Source organism: Lissotriton helveticus, chromosome 11 (assembly GCF_964261635.1).
Source record: "Lissotriton helveticus chromosome 11, aLisHel1.1, whole genome shotgun sequence".
Classification (NCBI taxonomy): Eukaryota; Metazoa; Chordata; class Amphibia; order Caudata; family Salamandridae; genus Lissotriton; species Lissotriton helveticus.
The window spans coordinates 635512468-635532790 of NC_136072.1; positions in this window are offsets into that span (position 1 = coordinate 635512468).

Genomic DNA, 20323 nt, shown 5'->3' on the forward strand with positions numbered 1-20323 from the left:
AGAATATTAAAACGTTGGGTGTTACATTATTAATGGCCACAACCCCAAAGTAATGCATGAAAAAATTGCACATTTAGAACACAGTCTATAGTTCCTCAGCATTGTCAATACCTACTTCGGTGAATAACCATGATAACCAAAATAAGTGAGTTCATCGTGCACCTTTCAACACAGAAAGGTGTAGGCGGGATTATATTGGTGATATATATAATACACATTTACAAATAAACACATACAGAAGAGGCAGCTTAATGTTGTTTCATAACAAAACGAATCATAGTCAGATATGGCTGTGGTAGAGCACCTCTCAGGCACGAGGGTGAAAGCGCCACATACGGATCAGGTCCCATAAACACATACCCCTGATATTACCTAAATGAATGTTAAGATCACTACTAGAATTTTGTTACCGTCCTAGTGTGGCCATTTGTGCGTGGCTGCTATCAGATTCGTTCAGGCCATTATAAATGGAGTCAAAAATAGACATCCATTTAGATTCACGAGTGTTGAGAACACACTAGGATGGTAGAAAAATTCTAGTAGTGATCTTAACATTCATTTAGGTAATATCAGGGGTATGTGTTTATGGGACCTGATCCGTATGTGGCCGCTTTCACCCTCGTGCCTGAGAGGTGCCTGAGAGGTGCGCTACCACAGCCATATCTGTCTATTATAGGCTGATAAACCTCTTAGATATAGAGGAAAAAGTCTTTGCAAAAATCATACTGAATGTCTTAAAAGACTTGGCAGAAGAAAACCAGATTATCCCCCCGGAACAGGGAGGGTTCAAAGCTGGCCACTCTACAATTGATCATTGCTTTGCCCTTTGGGCTATAGCATGGAAGTTGATGGAAACGCGGGGAAGGTTATTTTGTTGTTTTGTAGACTTCCGTGCAGCCTTTGATCTGGTGGATAGAGAGCTGTTGTGGGAGGCCTTAATTAGTTATGGAATTCCAAATGATCTACTACGGCTGATACAAATGCTCCACACTAAAAATTGGGCCCAGATAATCTTAGACATAGATGGCAGTTTATCGGGGAAAATAGAAATTGGAAATGGGCTACGGCAGGGATGTGTATTGCCCCCCCCTGCTGTTTTCCTTGGTCTTAGCAGACCTGCCATTGATCTTGGGTAATGCAATTGGGCAAGCCCGAATTTAAATGGCAAGCAGATCGCATGCTTAATTTATGCCGATGATCTGGTGATCCTGGACCAGACTGAGGTTGGCTTGCAAAGAAAACTGAATTTATTTAACGACTATTGTTCCAGGAAAAAACTTGTGATAAATATGGATAAGACCAAAACCCTGAGCTTTGGCCGTAAGAAAACTGGGTTCTCTTGGAGGATAGGTCAGAGAAAGTGGAATCGGTTACTGAGTATAGATACTTGGGGCTGTGGTTCGACAAAAGTTTGAAATAGAATACCCACCTCGAGGCGTCAAAAGTAAGAACCTCTGCTTCGATCAGCGGCCTGAAATTGTTTAATAAGGCCTATGGTGCAATGGCCGACAGACCAGTGCTAAAAGCATATGCGGCTATTGTACCCCCGCAATTTTTGAACTGTTATTTCTAAGTGGCAAGGAAAACTGGGATATCGAGGAAGGTAAAAACTTGAAAAATTATTTACTCTCCCCTTGACTGACTGACTGAAGTTTTTATTAAGCGCTCGAATGCTGCGGCGTCTTGGCGCTGTAGAATAGAAGGTGATGTGAGACAGATCAGGGCTGGGAGAACAGCCATGTTTTCAGGGATTTTCTGAATCTCAGTTTGGAGGCTTGTGAGCGAAGTTCGACAGGCAATGAGTTTCAGAGTTTGGAGGCCTGATTAGAAAATGATTTTCCACCCCAGCGCACTTTCCGGATTCTAGGCACGCAGACCAGGTCTTGATTGGCCGATCTTAGAGTTCGGTTGGGCACATAGCGCGGGAGGAGTTTGGCCAGATCATCTGATCCTTTTCCGTGAACGGCTTTGTGGGCCAAGCAGAGGGCTTTAAACTGGACTCTGCGCTTAATTGGCAGCCAGTGCAGCTCTCGAATGGCCCGGGAGGTTGGGTGACGCTTTGGCAGGTTCAGGAGAACCCTAGCGGCCGCGTTCTGGATAGCCTGCAGCTTGATCAATTGCTTCTCCCCCGTACCAAGATAGAGAGAGTTACAATAATCAACCCGAGACATTACTAGGGCAGAAATGACAGTCTTTTTAAGGTGGGTGGAATAAAGGGCAAGGTCTTTCTAAGTACCTTCATCATATGAAAACAAGCTGAAGTGACTTGGTTCACCTGTGCTGTGCAGGAGAGGTTTTTGTCCAGTAAGAAACCGAGGTTTCTGACCTTCTCGGCTGGGGTAGGACAACAGCCGGCTTCCGGGGGCCACCATAGCTGACTCCATATCGAGGGCTTCTGACCGAATTCTATGATTTCAGTCTTCTCAGTATTTAATTTGAGAAAGTTTTGGCTCATCCAGTTTTTTACACTGAGAAGGCAATTCCTGAAACGGCCTGCGGTTGCTTCAATGGAATCGGACACCGACACTATGATTTGCGTGTCGTCTGCATAAGACACTAATCTCAGGCCATGGGATTTTATCAGTTTCGCCAAGGGGGTGACATATAAATTGAACAAGGTTGGTGATAATGCCGACCCTTGTGGGACTCCTCCGGGAAGAGTAAATTCCTCTGATTTAAGTCCATCCCAGTGGACTTGTTGGATTCAGAAATGATGCTAAGAGGGCTAGAGCGGCATCGGAGATGCCCAGATTTTCCAGACGACTCAGTAGAACCGAATGATTGACGGTGTCGAACGCCGCGGTTAAAACAAGTAATATGAGGGCCGTTCTTCCACCATCGTCCATGGTCTTCCTGATATCCTCTGTTGCCATGATAAGGGCTGACTCAGTTGAATGGCATGCTCGAAAGCCTTGTTGTGTAGAGTCAAGAAGATTATTCTTCGTAAGGAAAGTCATCAGTTCTAAGTTCATGGCTTTCTCGACGATTTTAGCTGGTAGAGGCAGACAGGAGATGGGCCGATAGTTTTTAGTTTCGGAAGGATTGAGTGAGTCTTTTTTCAGAATCGGGCGGATACAGGCCTTCTTCCAGATTGAGCGGAAGGAGTTCGAGCATATAGCCTTGTTTAATAGAGAGGTCAATACTCCAGTTATAGCTAATGGAATAGAATGCAGAATGTGCGGAGGGCATGGATCCAATGGAGATCCTGATTTTATTTGTAGGAGAAGGTCCCCGACCTCCGACTCCTTCAGCATAGGAAACCTAGGAAAGACAGGGAAAGTAGGAGGTGAAGATTCCTCAGTGTCCACTGCCGGGACCTGGGTAGGAGTGACCGAGATGTTAAGGCTGGTATTGGAGTTGGTGGCTACGGTACAGAGACCGTCATAAACTGCCCGTACTTTGCTCTGGAAAAAAGCAGCAATATTCCCGACAAAGTTCTGGTCCGGTGTAAATATAGTGTCTCGCGGGGTTTTTGCCAGAAGGGTAACAGTCTTAAAGAGCTCTCTGGCAGAGTTGGGGGCTTCTTGTATTCTGGTGGTGTAGAATGTGGATTTGGCCTGAATAATCGCTGCCTTATACTCCTGCAGAGCTTTGGAGTATTCGGCCTTTTTGAGAGCGCAGTAGTCGGACCGCCAAATGTGCTCAGCTTTGCGGCATTTCGAGTTTGATTAATTTCAACTCAGCTGTATACCACGGGGCGTTGGCCAACCGTTTCTTAGGCACTCGGGACTCCAGAGGAGCTAGCTCATCGGCAGCCTGAGCAATCCATCTATTAAAGCTGGAGGCTCCAGTGTCGATGCTACATTGCTCAAATGTTGGGGGGTCGTTGGCAAGAGCCACTGCTAGCAGATTCGAGTCTAAGTTTTTCCATGAACGCTTGCTTTCCGGGGGCAGGAAGCGTCTTCTGTATCTTGCAGAGTCATTAAATTTTAGATTAAAGAAGACAGCCCTATGATCAGACCATGGGACAGGCAAAGTGGAAGAAAATTTTAAGTTATTGTTGTTGGTGAAAATGCCGTCAAGAGTATGTCCTGCAATATGGGTGGGCTTAGGCACTAGTTGGGTCATATCAAAACTAAGCAGGTTATCAATGAGAGTTGCGGAATCAGAATCGTTAGTAGCTTCGAGGTGAAAATCAAAATCTCCTAGAATTGTAAAAGTGGCGGAGTCCGTGGTGGATTCCAGATATGTATGGAGAGCAGTAATGAAGGGAGCTTTTGGCCCTGGGGGTCTGTAGAGCAGCAAGCCAGCAAAAATCAGACGGTTATTGCATTTGATTTTGAAGTTCAAGGCTTCAGCCTCCATATTTAACTCTGGTAGGCAGAATATTTTTAGATGGGACTTGTAGATGATACCAATGCCCCCGCCTGTTCTTCCAGGTCGGTTGAGGTACTCTACAAAATATCCCTCCGGAACTGCTATGTTCCAATCTGGACCAGAGGCCTCAGATGACCAGGTCTCAGTAAGGAACATTACATCTGTATCGTGATCAGTTATGAACGCCTCAATTTTGCATTTATGTTTTGGCATGGATCTAATATTTAATAGAATGCATTTTAGAGTCCGTCTCCTGAAAGCAGGAGAGGCTTCCAGACTCAGATGATTGCAGATGGTAGGTCGGTAGCCACAGGTAAGGCATGTAGGGACTGTGAGGGAGTCTGAACAGTTAGCTCTGACCGGATTTTTACAAATAGGGCGATTAAGCAGAAATAGCTCTTTGGCTGAGTAGCGAAGGGGCAAGGATCGGGCAGGGGTCATGGCGCAAGGCGCAGGCCCGGCGCGGACGGGCGCAGACGGGCTTGACTTTGGCGCAACTTCGGCGCGTTTCCGGCGCACCCGCTGCGCTCGTCCGCTGCGCTGCCGGGAGAGCATTTGGCTAAGTAGGCTCGTGTCAGGGTGGTGCTTGTGAGCGCTAGACCGCGTGCCTGCACTCCCCCACACCTAAGATGGCGGCGATGTGTGGGTGTTTGTGGATTTCAGCAACCCGGTTCTCCCTCCGCACTAACGGGACTTCCCGCGGCAGAAACAGGGATAGGGTAGCAGGTAAGGGTCACAGAGCACTATTAAACAATTTAGCAGTCAAATTGCAAAAATGAAATATTTTTTTTAAAAACGAGGTTTCAGCAAGCCATAAAGTACAATTTATCAGTCAAATTGCAGAGGGATTGAATCTTTAAAAAACGAAGCTTTACACACAGAGAAAATACACTTTCTGGCGTGAGCTCTGATTGCTCCAACAGGCTTCTATCTACTGATGAGCCTTGTGTGGTGCTTGCCTAAGTAGGCTCGTGTCAGGGTGGTGCTTGTGAGCCCTAGACCGCGTCCCTGCACTCCCCCACACCTAAGATGGCGGCGATGTGTGGGTGTTTGTGGATTTCAGCAACCCGGTTCTCCCTCCGCACTAACGGGACTTCCCGCGGCAGAAACAGGGATAGGGTAGCAGGTAAGGGTCACAGAGCACTATTAAACAATTTAGCAGTCAAATTGCAAAAACGAAATATTTTTTAAAAACGAGGTTTCAGCAAGCAATAAAGTACAATTTATCAGTCAAATTGCAGAGGGATTGAATCTTTAAAAAACGAAGCTTTACACACAGAGAAAATACACTTTCTGGCGTGAGCTCTGATTGCTCCAACAGGCTTCTATCTACTGATGAGCCTTGTGTGGTGCTTGCCTAAGTAGGCTCGTGTCAGGGTGGTGCTTGTGAGCGCTAGACCGCGTCCCTGCACTCCCCCACACCTAAGAAGGCGGCGATGTGTGGGTGTTTGTGGATTTCAGCAACCCGGTTCTCCCTCCGCACTAACGGGACTTCCCGCGGCAGAAACAGGGATAGGGTAGCAGGTAAGGGTCACAGAGCACTATTAAACAATTTAGCAGTCAAATTGCAAAAACAAAATACTTTTTTAAAAACGAGGTTTCAGCAAGCAATAAAGTACAATTTATCAGTCAAATTGCAGAGGGATTGAATCTTTAAAAAACGAAGCTTTACACACAGAGAAAATACACTTTCTGGCGTGAGCTCCGATTGCTCCAACAGGCTTCTATCTACTGATGAGCCTTGTGTGGTGCTTGCCTAAGTAGGCTCGTGTCAGGGTGGTGCTTGTGAGCGCTAGACCGCGTCCCTGCACTCCCCCACACCTAAGATGGCGGCGATGTGTGGGTGTTTGTGGATTTCAGCAACCCGGTTCTCCCTCCGCACTAACGGGACTTCCCGCGGCAGAAACAGGGATAGGGTAGCAGGTAAGGGTCACAGAGCACTATTAAACAATTTAGCAGTCAAATTGCAAAAACTAAATATTTTTTTAAAAACGAGGTTTCAGCAAGCAATAAAGTACAATTTATCAATCAAATTGCAGAGGGATTGAATCTTTAAAAAACGAAGCTTTACACACAGAGAAAATACACTTTCTGGCGTGAGCTCTGATTGCTCCAACAGGCTTCTATCTACTTGTCAGCAATGGTTCAGGCCGTAAGACTGGAACTCGGTTTGACTTCATGGGGTATTCAAGTCGGTATGGCCCTATTAAGCTTCTGGCAACGCCTAGAAGTAGGCGTAAACACCAAAATATCTCAATGGTGTAAAAATGAAATGCAGAATAGCGAACTAAAATGGGCAAGGAAGATCAGGGGGATTATAACAAAGCTATGTAATAAGATGGGAGTTAATATACGCCCCACTGTCCAGGTGGTTAATATCGACAAGAAGACACTCAGGTTGTTGGGGAAGGAAATATCAAATGCACAGGATCAAAACTATCTTTCAAATCAAATCTCGATTTTTTTTATGGCTGCTGCATAGAAAAATGATCAATGCTTCCCTTATATTGATAAGTTACCAGATCGTCAATTGCGAAAGGAAGTTTTGAGGGTAAGAATTGGGGTAAACACTTGTTATATGAACAATCTGGTAAAGCGTGCTATGATAAACAATACGGGAGGCTGCACTTGCTCCTTGGGTACCCAATGTGATCTGCCTCATATTTTATTTGATTGCCTGAAGTTGCTGGACTTACGTATTATGCATTTAAAACCAATATTCATGAAATATGAGATTAAAACAAGGACCCAGGCTGTGACACTGATGACCGAAATGGCCTATTTAGATATTGCGGTGGCCATGGGGAAATTTATGCAAAAAGTGAAGGCAGTTTTATACCTTTTTAATGAATCTTAGCTAGTTTTCCCGCAATTTAGGTAATAGTGGGTTTTTAAATTGAACTTGTTTTTAGGATGTATTTATACGTGTCAATGAAATGTTCTTTTAGATGAATTTTTATTAATGATATGTATTGTTTGTGGACCAATGGTCCAAATAAATGTGAGATAAACTGAACTGTGTGTTTTTGTATCCAATTTATTGTTTTAAAATCAGGTTTGATTAATTCGTAGAGAGGTTTAACCCTTTCTGCATAGTTTAGAATGTATGTTCTTCCGAAATTCAGGAAACCTAGAATTGACTGTAAGTTTTTCAGCGTTTTTGGAGGTTGGAGTAGCGCACACTTTTCTAAAAAGTTGGCTGCCAGGCTTTTGCCTTCACTTGATAGCTTGTATCCCAGAAAAAGGACGTTGAGGTGGGCTATTCTTGATTTTTTAAAGTTGAATTTGTACCCTTCAGAGGCGAATCCAAGTATAATTGTATTCACTCTGTTCAAGTGCCTGTCCAAGTCATCGTCTGTTAGATATCGACATACGATAATGCCTCATCATCATACGTTTGTAGTAACTCTGTTACTCTGGCTGAAAATAACCCCAGACTATTCTTGAATCCCTGGGGGAGACAACAGAAGCGACGGTGTGTCCCCATAATTTAGAAAGCTGTCAAGTTCCTGCTTTCTGGTGCAATGTTTTGACAGAAGAAACCGTTAGAATATCTAATGTGGTTTTATATTTTTTTAGCACAATGTTATTTATCAGTGCTGCACTGTGTGCATTTTGTACTGCAAAGGTTTTGCAACAAGAATATTAAATGTCTGTAGTCCAAAACTAGACGATATGTATTGTCTGGTTTGGAGACAGGAAACAAAGGATTGTTCATTGATGAGGTGCATGTTTCAATCACCCCTTGTATTCAAGTTGATCTAATATCTCCCTGACCTGTTTTTTAGCTTCTTTCTTAACTGGATGCTGCCTCTGTGCAGTTGGTTGTGATTTTAACTGGATTTTGTGGTGAGGAGAATCCTCATCCCATCCCACATGATTTTTGTATGATGCTGGAGCCTGGGCTACAGACCATTTTTTGGCATAGGTGTATTTTAAGTGAATTGGAATATGATTGGAGAAGGCGGGCATAATGATGTATTCGCCATTTGAGCACTCCCTGACAAATTTTGGTGGCCAGTCTATTTCAGCTAGAAGAATATCATAACCCTTAGAGAGCTTCTCCCAAAAGAGTGCTCTTATTTTCCTAGTTAAGTCCCCCTCCATCCAGAGCGTTACTTCCTATAACTTTTGGGGTACACTAACCCTGGTGTCAGCTGTTTCAACTTGAATGTACTCATTCAAGTCCACTGTCTCCAGATGATCCTTCAAGATCTTGCGAGCTATGGCGTCTTCTGCTGTGCTGTCCAGCATTGTCTGGGCCCACTCCCCGTTCTTGAGTTGTGTCCTCAAGATCCTCGGCATGTCTGATTTTTAGACCTGCTACTTTCTTTTTGGTGAATTGGGTTTTCTTATTTTGTGGAACGTGTTGATCGTCTTTGGACTTCACGCGTTCTTCCTTGTGTTTTGACCGTCCTCTTCTTTCCGATTTCTGTGAGGAAGTCTGAAAGGTACGAGAGGAACGTGTATCAGTATCTTGATATCTATCAGGTTTTCTCAAATTATCCCTGTTCCGGAGGTTATACCTCTTTTCAGAGGGCTCTTTTTGAGGAGACCTTCCTCTGGACTGAGAACACTTCTCATTAGAAGTTTGTTTAGTATTTTCCCACTTCTTTTTAGGAGTAGTGAGAGTGTTATTAATAAAGACCTTTTCAGGATTTTCTGTTAGTTGGGGTTTTACTGGTTTGCCACCCAAACTATCTCTACCTAGTTCTTCATAGGATTTTTCAATTTATCCTGGCCAGTTCATATGGTTGCTCAGTTGTATCAATTTCTCTTATTTTTTGGCGGATCGCCACAGATGCTACTTCACCTTTAATATTAACTAATATTATAGCTGAGACCTGTTTGAAATCTTTCAGTAATTTCATACCCAGATTTAAAGCAGGCTCTGCCCTGTATTCATTTTGAATCTGTTTTAGGACATCTGGTGTAACCGCCATAGACGGAACACCATGTGTTCTTGTGCAGATTGCAGCAAAGACTGTACCCCAAGTGTCACAGTCCTCCAGGTGTGGTGCGATCCCCATTGGTAAACAGATTGTTAAAATTCTGAGTTTTGTATGAGGTGTACAGTCAGGAAATACTGCCTCGATTTGAGTAATTTTTTGAGCTATCCAGAATGGAATTTGTTCCCTTTTTGCAGGCAGTTTACCAATGACTGATTGTATAGTCTGTGGTGTAATTTGATTTGTGTTCCCCTTGTGAGGGTTTTTTTGTGGAATCCTTATAGGAGGTTGGACTGTTAGAGTCCACATGACATATTGAACCAATTGTCTATGTATTTTTATTAGTTGTTTTAGTTAAACTAATAGTTCTTCACTTGACATTTCTTCAATGTCAGGATGTGGTGTATAGCTGGCTAGTATCGGCCATGTTGCTCCTGGTCTACCTAGTGGATCGAGCCTGGTAATGTGATTTTGATGTTGTAGGGTGCCTTTAAAACAGAGCTGATGCTCATGGTAAGTTAGTGGAATTTCAATGTCCTCGAAAGGAATGTATTCCGTTGGATTATCCTCTACTTTGTAGAAGTGAAACACATGCGATACTGCATTTGCTTCAGGGAAGACTATCCATGAATAGAATACCTCTGTCTGCCGATATTCGTGTGCCTCTATGACAAAAATTACCCTACCACCTCTAGGTGATAGGCCATTTGTTATAAGCTTTATAGCGATGGTTTTCCTTAGGTTTTCCGGGATGATTATAGCATCCGGGTCCGTTTCTTGGAAACCTGTATTGTCTAAACCCAGTTGGTTTGCAGTCGCTGCAGCTCCACCGGTTGCGTTATTGTCGCTGTTAAGCGACATTGTTTCTTGAAAGTTGCAGAGCGAGTTTCATGGAAACAAAGATAAGGTGCACAATATTTTGAAACACTGTATCCTTCAACGTGGAATCAAACTAAAAACTAATACATTGGATTTTCGTCCTACTCAGTAATGGCGGATATTTTATCCTTTTACCCACTCCAGACGTCTACTGGAGTATTTTAATGGAAAAAGGGGTCTCTGTGAAAAGCACGACTAAGTAACTGTAGTATCTAGCGTTAAAGTAGTGCCTTACAAAAATGTGGGCGCCATATAGTGTAGTTCCTATATTCCCAATAGGCTCTGCGCATTGGAATATAATATCCTATAGATTTGACTTAGGACAGGTCGACTAGGTCTCTATCGAATATATTAGACTTAATTGTGAGTGCCAGCTAGCTCACAGGTCACTAAAAACTTTCTCGAATAAACAAGAAGGAAAAAACGCATAAATATGACAACTTTGTTTCCCCAAGAATAAAACTGATCTTCAGAGTCGTGGAAACAATGGATAGATATTTTATTAAGTCAATCGTGCATGCTTCGTTTCATCAGAGGTGCAGAGAAATAGAGAGACGGGCGTTTTCAATAAAAGGGTTCATTGAACAGTCTTCTTTCTCATGCAAGTAAAGTGAACTGCTACAATCGTAATACTGGTTGCAAAGTATAATGCGTACAGTAAGAAGAGTATTATAAAATAATACTGTAAAATCATCGTATGGTTTCTAAACCATAGATAAATACATACATAAATGACAAAGGCTAAAAGTACTCAACTGGTGCTTCTAAAATACGCCTAACCCAATGTACCTAACCTAAGTCTAGTACGAGGGAAGAAGTAAGTGAGGTGTAGCATAGGTTTAGTTTTTCCTTGCCAAGAATCTAACCAAGATTTCTCTGAGGGTCTGATCAGCTCTGTACCTTGGTTTTAGAATGAAGGCGGTCTGGTATCTCTGTCTCAGGACTCGATTTCCCAACACCCCACGGGGGGAGCTTGGAAACACTGGAGCTTGATTCTCGGCGAGAGAAAGGACAGCTTCTCTGTCAGTGCATCACTTGCTTCCTTTGGCACTTGCTGTAGCGAGCTGCACCGGGCAAGTAGATAGTCGAGCTGCTCCTAACCACCGTGTGTTTGCTAGGGCAAGTGTAGGCCTATTTATACCTGGAAGGTGCCTTGTTTGATGTAAAGTCGTACATAATAACGTCATCAAAGAACCCCGAGGGAATGGTAGTTCTTTGAAAATGCCATGATTTCTAGGACAAATCAATATTCAAGCAAGGGGATGTCCATTACTGCTGAAGCCGAGTTTTCCAAGAAATTGTTGTGGCTTTTTGGAACGAGTGGAAGTAGCCATGCCTGTATTTGGACTGGATGAGTTATGTCTAAATATGGGTATGATTTCTATGCCTATATAAGGGCAATGTGAATTATAGCTATATAAGGGCATGAATCGGTAAATTACGCTTGGATTCTAAAATGCTACACAACACAAGTGTGTGATCAATTAATGGCGTAACTTGGTAAGTCACACCTCAATAAATCACTTAGCCTTGGGGAAGAGGGTTAGGGGTTTGATGAATGGTTGGGAAGGGGATTGGAGGGAAAGATTTGACAAAGACAAACACTACACATGGACAACACTCATCTTGGCAGCCGACCATCATACATTTGTTAAGGGAGAAAAAGGAAATGCATGCATACTGATGAGTGGTACTAGACTAGTACAAGGCAGTATATTAAATATTCATTTGTCTGTCTGCCCCCAGAGAGACCCAAGTTACATACATTATATTTATGTCCTGTTGTACCGGGCTTAGAAAGATAGCAAATACAAGTAAAACATCTGTATGAGTAAAATAAGCGAACATAAACAACACACAGTCATAATGATTGAAGAGGAAAAAAATAGTTGCATCTCCGGATTACTATTGGACTGTCCACCTGTCAATCTTGGGTGCTTGGCGGATGTGATTTGGTATGGTAAGTGTGAGTTGCTTTTGCCAGTATGGCGCAGGGTAAAGGGCCTGTGGATGGAAAAATAGAAAGGATATTAAAAAATCAAGGAGCAAAAAAAAAAGTTAAACTGCATAAGGAGTGCAACAAGAAGACTTTTGTGATGTATTCCTATAGGTTCTGTATCGATCCCCCTATTCCTGACCCTGTTCTGGTTAACAAGTTAACTAGCAGCCATCCCATGATGCAGAAACCGTTATCTGATTAAGCCACACTACGGCACAGGAACGTGTTATCTGATTAGGTCATAACGCTTGCCATCTAATTAGACAAGCGATATTCCTCCAGCCCCTGATAAGGCATACGGAGTTCTCAAAACAAATCAAACCTATGACAACCTGGGAAAAACCCTGCGGCCATTGTTTTGATTTCACCGAGAACTTCAGCAAAAGAATGTGCTAACGACCAAGTCGTATGACATCCTTATTGACGTATCTATGTCCATCCTTACGTCAATCTCGGCACCTTACAGGTATAAATATTACGGGTATTGCCTTAAGCAAACACACGCGGTGGTGACGAGATCGGAGCAGCCAGACTTGCCGAAGCCCAGAGCAGAGCAGACCCCGCTGGCGCAGCCCCGCCTTCCTGACGCGCTGAGAACGAGACGCTGTTTTCTCCTGCCGAGAAATCCAGCTCCGGCGCTTCCAAGCAGCCCTCGCAGGCAGCCTGGAATATCGAGACCAGAGACGAGAGATACCATCGCTCATTCATCCTAAATTCCAGGTACAGAACTGAATAACCCCTCGCAGAGAATTCTTGAGTCAGTCACTTGGCAAAACAAACTTAACTTAAACTGCTAACTTTCTATTCCCGCCCACGTATTAGGCTTAGGTCAGGTACACTGGGGTAGGCGTAGTTAGAAACACCAGTTGAGTACGATTAGTCAATGTATATATGTATGTATCTATTTTATTCATTCTAAACCACTATATGGCTTAGAAACCATATAAATGTTTTTACAGTATTATTTTATACTTCTGCTTTTATTGTATGCACTTTACTTAACCATAAGTATTGCGATAATATCGATCCATTTCTCTTGTATGAGAAAAGAGACTGATTAATAAATACCATCTTTTATTGAACACGCCGGTCTCTTCCTTTTCTCTACAATCTGGTGAGACTAAGAATGCACGTACTGACTGAGTAAAATAAGTTGTCTTTTGTTTTCACACGACTCTAGAGATACACTCTTGATTAGGGGAGAGCAAAGTTGTCATGTTCTATGGTTGTCAGAAACTAAATCCCTTCTTGTTTATCCAGGGAGGTTCAACTCCTCCTTGCCTATTCGAGAAAGTTTCTAGTGAACTCTGAGCTAGCTGGCAAACCCAAAACTTTAAGTCTAATATCGACAGTAGAAGACCTAGTTAACGTCTGGTCTAGGCCTATACTATTGAAGGTATTATTCCAATGCGCAGAGCCTATTGGGATAATAGGAACTACACTACATGGCGCCCAAACGTTTGGAAAGGCGATAAAACTAACGCAAGACATTAGAGTAACTCAGTCGTGCTTTTTCACTCAGACCCCTGTTTTCCCATAATATTCCAAAGACGTCTGGAGTGGGTGAAAGGTTATATCCGCCAAACCTCGCAGGAGGAAACTCCTATGTATGGTTCTTGGTTTAGTCAACGTTGAAGGATACACTGTTCCAAAATATTGTGCATCTAATCTTTGTTTCCATAAGAAACCTGATCTGCAAACAAACGGAATAACCTTCTGGACAGTACAATGTCAGACAGTGAAGGAGAAAGAGAGGCAGCTAGAATAGCAGCTGAACTCGTAGCAGCTGATAATGCACTACAAGAAGCAGACCCGGGTATAATACTCATCCCGGTCAATACAAGAAAATCTATAACTTTAAAACTTATAGAAAATGGACTGACACCTAGAGGTGGCACAGTCATATTCGTAATAGAGGCACACGAATATCGGCAGACAGAGGTATTCTATTCATGGATAAACTTTCCAGCAGCTAATGCTGTAACAAAGGTCTTCCACTATTACAAAACAGAGGAACCTCCTGAAGAGTACACTCCTTTCGAGGAGGTGGAAGTACCACTTAAATTTCAAGAGCACCTGCTCTTGTTTAATGGCGCCCTAAAACATAATAATCACATCACCAGGCTCGGTCCATTAGGTAGACCAGGAGCAACGTGGCCGGTCCTAGCCGGATACACACCACATCCAGACATCGAAAGAATGCCTGCACCAGAGCTTTTAATACAGCTAAAACAATTAATAAAAGTACATAGACAATTAGTCCAATATGTAATGCGGACTTCAACAATCCAACCAGCAATTAAAATTCCACAGCTGACCCCTCATCAGGGGAACACAAATAAAATTACACCACAGAACACACAGTCCTGCCTAGGTAAAGTACCAGCTAAACGGGAACAAATACCATTCTGGTTAGCACAAAAAATCACCCAAATAGAGGCGGTGTTTCCAGACACCACCCCGTTAGAAAAACACAGGATTCTGACTATCTGTCTTCCAATGGGAATCGCACCACACGTGGAGGACTGTGACACTTGGGGTACCGTCTTTGCTTCCATTTACACAAAAACGCATGGTGTTCCATCCATCTCGGTAATACCAGATGTGCTAAAACAAATTCAAGATGAATACGGTCCAGAACCCGCTTTAACTCTTGGTATGAAATTACTGAAAGACTTCAAGCAGGTCTCGGCTATATTACTAGCCAACATAAAGGGAGAAGCAGCAAACGTGGCGATCCGCCAGATGTTAAAAGAAATAGATATAGCAGAAAAACCAGCTGAAATTGCCAGAATTATAGAAAAATCCTATGAGGAACTAGGTAGAGATAGTCTAGGTGGAATACCAGTAAAACCCCCGACTGATTGAAAGTCCTGAAAAAATATTTTTTAATAATAATTCAACATCACAAAAAAAGAGCTGGGATGGAAACAAACAATCCAATCCTAAAGAAAAGAAATTCCAGTCCATGGGAAGGTCTCCTCGGTGGAGAGAAAAATCTCCAAACCAAGGACACAGGTCTCCCCAAAGGGAGCCCTCTGGGAAAAAATACAACCTTAGAAATAGGGATAATATAAAGAAGCCTGATAGATATCAAGAAATTGATACACGTCCCTCTCAATCTTTTCAGACTTCCTCGCAGAAATCGGAAAGAAGAGGACGATCAGAACAAAGAGAAGAGCGCGTCAAGTCCAAAGACAAGGAACCAGCTCATCTAAAAAAGAAATTACAATTTCCAAAAAAGAAGGTAGCCAGTATTAAAGTAGTTAATGATGCCGAGAATACTGAGGACACAACTGAAAAACGGAGAATGGGCTCAGACAATGCTAGACAGCGCAGCAGAAGTGAGCATAGCTCGCAAAGTCCTTATGAATCATCTGGAGACAGTGGACACGAATGAATACCTTCAAGTGGAAACTGCAGACACCAGAGTTAGCAAACCTCACAAAATATATGAAATAACTTTACGTATAGAAGGGGATAAGACTAGAAAAATAAGGGGACTATTTTGGGATAATCTCTCCAAGGGCTATGACATCCTTCTAGCTGAAAAAGACTGGCCACCAGAGTTTGTCAGGGACTGCCCTCATGGCGAAGAAATAATCATGCCTGCCTTCTCAAATCATATCCCAATTCATAAAAAATACACACTTGCTAGAAAGTGGGCAGTAGCTCAAGCTCCTGCTTTATATAAAAATCATGTAGGATGGGATGAGGACTCTCCTCCTCACAAAATCCAGTTAAATTCACAACCTACTGCACAAAGACAGTACCAAATTAAGCAAGAAGCTAAAAAACAGGTAAAAGAAATCCTAGATCAACTAGAATACCAGGGGGTGATTGAAACTTGCACCTCACAAATGAACAACCCTTTGTTTCCGGTATCCAAACCAGGCAATTCATATCGTCTAGTTTTGGATTACAGACACCTTAACTCATGTTGCAAAACTTTTGCAGTGCAAAACTTGCATAGTGCTGCACTAATGAATAACATAGTGCGCAAAAAATACAAAACAACATTAGACATTTCTAATGGATTCTTTTGTCAAAACATAGCACCAGAGAGCAGATATTTGTCTGCGTTCTCAATAAATGGCACTCAAAAACAATTCTGTCGGTTAGCCCAGGGGTACAAGAACAGCCCAGGAGTATTCTCAGCGAGAGTAACAGAATTACTACAAACATATGATGACGAAGCATTATCTTATGTCGACGACATATACTTAACAGATGATGACTTGGATACTCACTTGAAGAGAGTGAACACCATAATACTTGGATTCGCAGCAGAGGGTTACAAATTCAACTTTAAAAAATCTAGAATTGCCCATCTAACAGTCCTGTTCTTAGGATATGAATTATCAAGTGAAGGCAAAAGCCTGGCCGACAATTTCCTAGAGAAATGTGCCGTACTCCAAGCACCTAGAACACTAAAAAACCTACAGTCAATTCTAGGCTTCCTAAATTTCGGAAGAACATACATTGCAAATTACGCAGAAAGGGTCAAACCCCTTTATGATCTAATAAAACCAGATTTTAAAAGAACCAATTGGACTCAAATACACACAGAAATTCTGAGATCCTTACAAACAGACATGTTAATTAAAACAAAATTAGAAACACGTGATAACACACGCAATCTTGTGATTCGAGTCATCCCAGGAAGATGCGGATTCACATACCTGACCTCTAATGAGGGAGAAAAGGTACCAATTGCATTCAAATCACACTTGTACACTAAAGCTGAAATGAAATTTAGCCCAACGGAAAAAATTCTAACGGCAACACAGACAGCTATAGCAAAAGAACGAGCCCTGGCACAAGGTAAACGAATAATAATCGTGACACCGATACAAAAGCAAGCATTCCGAATGCTAAAGCGCTCCATCCGAGATGGATACAATGGGCTAATTCTCTTGCTGCAACAGACGTGGCATACGAATTTGATCCTAACTTAAAAACACAAGAATTTCTCCAATATGAATTCGAATGTCCTCCGCCGACCGAAATTCTGCCTCTAGAACATTACGGCTGTATAATATATACAGACGGATCAGCACAACCCGCAGTGGGGGGTAAACAAGCTTACAGTGCTGCGTGCGCGATTGTTAAAGGTCGCTGGCACGAAGGAAAATTTAAACCAGCGGTCACTAAAACACAATCTCTAGGAGATTGTACAGCTCAGCGAGCTGAACTACTGGCATTCCAGATGGCGCTTGAAAATACCGATCGAGAATTCCCCACACTCATAGTGTGCGATTCGTATTATTGCGTTCAGTCTTACAATGAATACTTGCAGATCTGGCTTCAGAATGGTTTTAAGGATGCAAAAGGAGGCACAATCAAGCATAAAATGCTCTGGGAACAAGTAGTTCTATTACAAAAAGAACTACCAAAGACTCACGTGATACATACGCTGAGTCATCAACGTGATGTAGTGTAGCTCCTATTTTCCCAATAGGCTCTGCGCATTGGAATAGTACCTACAGCAGTAAAGGCCTAGGCCAGACGTTAACTAGGTCTACTACTGTCGATACTAGACTTAAGTTTTGGGTTTGCCAGCGTAGCTCAGAGTTCGCTAGAAACTTTCTCGAATGTTCAAGGAGGAATAAACTTCCCTGATTAGACAAGAAGGGATTTAGTTTCTGACAACCATAGAACATGACAACTTTGCTCTCCCCTAATCAAGAGTCAATCTCGAGAGTCGTGTGAGCACAAGGCAATTATTTTACTCAGTCAGTACGTGCATTCTTAGTCTCATCAGATTGTAGAGAAAAGGAAGAGACGGGCGTGTTCAATAAAAAGGTGTTATTTATTGATCAGTCTCTTTTCTCGTACAAGAGAAATGGATCGATATTATTGCAATACTTATAGTTAAGTAAAGTGCATACATTAAAAGCAATAGTATAAAATAATACTGTAAAAACATTGATATGGTTTCTGAGCCATATGATGTTTAAAATGATTAAAATATATTTACATACACATATACATTTGACTAAACGTACTCAACTGGTGTTTCTAAATACGCCTACCCCGTGTACCTGACCTAAGTCTAATGCGTGGGCGGGAATAGAAAGTTACAGTTTAAGTTAAGTTTGTTTTTGCCAAGTGAATAACTAAAGAATTCTCTGTGAGGGGTTATTCAGTTCTGTACCTGGAAGTTAGGATGAATGAGGAATGGTATCTCTTTCTCTGCTCTCGATCTTCCAGGCTGCCTGCGAGGGCTGCCCAGAAGCGCCGGTGCTGGGTCTCTCGGCTTGAGATAGCAGCGCGTCTCTCAGCGCGTCAGGAAGGCGGGGCTGCTGCCAGCGGGGTCTGCTTCTGCTCTCGGCTTCGGCAAGGATGGCTGCTCCGTCTCGTCACCACGCGTGTGTTTGCATAGGGCAAGATCGGCAATATTTATACCTTAAAGGTGCCGAGATTGACGTAAGGATGTACATAGATACGTCAATAAAGATGTCATACGACTTGCTCGTTAGCACATTCTTTACTAAAGTTCTCTGTGAAATCAAAACAATGGCCGCACGGATTTTCCAGGTTGTCATAGGTTTGATTTGTTATGAGAACGTCGTATGCCTTAACAGGGGCTGGAGGAATGTCGCTTGTCTAATTAGATCTCAAGCGTTATGACCTAATCAGATAACACGTTCCTGTGCCATAGTGTGACTGCGTCAGATAACGGTATCTGCATCATGGGGGCTGTTCTTGCCTCATGGGCTGACTGTTAGTTAACTTGATAGTTAGTTTAACCAGAATAGGGTCAGGAATAGGGGGATCGATTCAGAACCTATAGGAATACATGACACCCACTCCACGCTAACTATGGTCATATTTACTAATCTATGCATAGTATAACATAGTACAACATACTATAGAGTATAGTGTATACCTTACCACCCAAAATACATAAATGCATTTTGAAATTTTCAAATATACTGAAAAATTGCAGTCATATATATTGTATGCACTTAAGCTATGAATTAAACGCTAAAGTAAACACGCATTTTGTTGACATTATTGCTTATTTGGTATATGAGAAATACACATGAAATGGCTCTTAATATGGCTATACAGAAAGGAAGTTCGAGACCATTTCATCACATAATAAAAATATGTGAACATCCCAGCGGGCAACTAAAGTTTATAAAGTATCTAAAAATAGAAATCTTAGTTCTCTAGGAATAGTTTCTTACTTTAAGCAGAAGATAAGTGTCCCGAAAATTTTGCAAAAAATGATTTGGGTCTGCTAAAAAATTGTTGTCCGTGAACTGGTGGGAAGAATTGTTCATGTGACTTTATTTTTAAAGTTGAAGGCCGAATTCAGGGAACGCCGTGTGCGAGCTTGCTCAAAAGTCTCTATTTCTGTTCAGGAGAGAACATCATATCATTAAGGCTTTCGAAAAAACTGTCAACAGCTTCATGGGAAAGTTCCACTAAGTCGGAAATAGGGGTAACCATGCATTCGTGCGCATGATCGTCTGCATTGACATTCTGATTCGCATTGCTGACAGAAGGTCGTACCTGTTCAATGCTGCTTTCATCTTGAACTTCACTACTCTTCAATCGTAGTGGTGAAGATTCCAGGAATGCCGTCATCAGGATTGGCAGCCTTTGAGGGCAGCACAAAGCGTGAACCTTGGTAGGAACCAACAATGTATCTGCATCCACTGGCGCATCCGATTGTAGCGTCAGACAGGTGTCTAACACGCATTCTTCTCCGCATAGCAGACACCTTAGTACAGGTAAAACACACCTTTGCCACATTGGTCGAAATGATAGAAACCAAGTCATGTTCAGGTCTCTAAGCCGGGAGAGTCCCAGGATTTTTGATATCCGGTCCCGGTATCCAATGGCTAGGATCGTATCTTCCATTGTCGCGAGAGTTTGATCTGTGACATGGGTTGCCATAACGAAAAATAAGGACTAAGAATAGGATTCCTGCAATTAGTCCCAGGATCAGGGGAAGTCCGCCAAAAATCGAATGGACGAAATCTGGAAAAATACCCAGTATGGCTTTGAATGGTGTTAATGCCATCGAAAATACTGTCTTAAATACCTTTGAGACCCCAGTGGTATCAGAAATATTTAAGATTTCGCTCAGGATTTCCGCGAAATGTACGGGGGAATTAGTCGATAATAATGTATGTATCTCTGCAGTCGTCCTTGCGACTTGTAG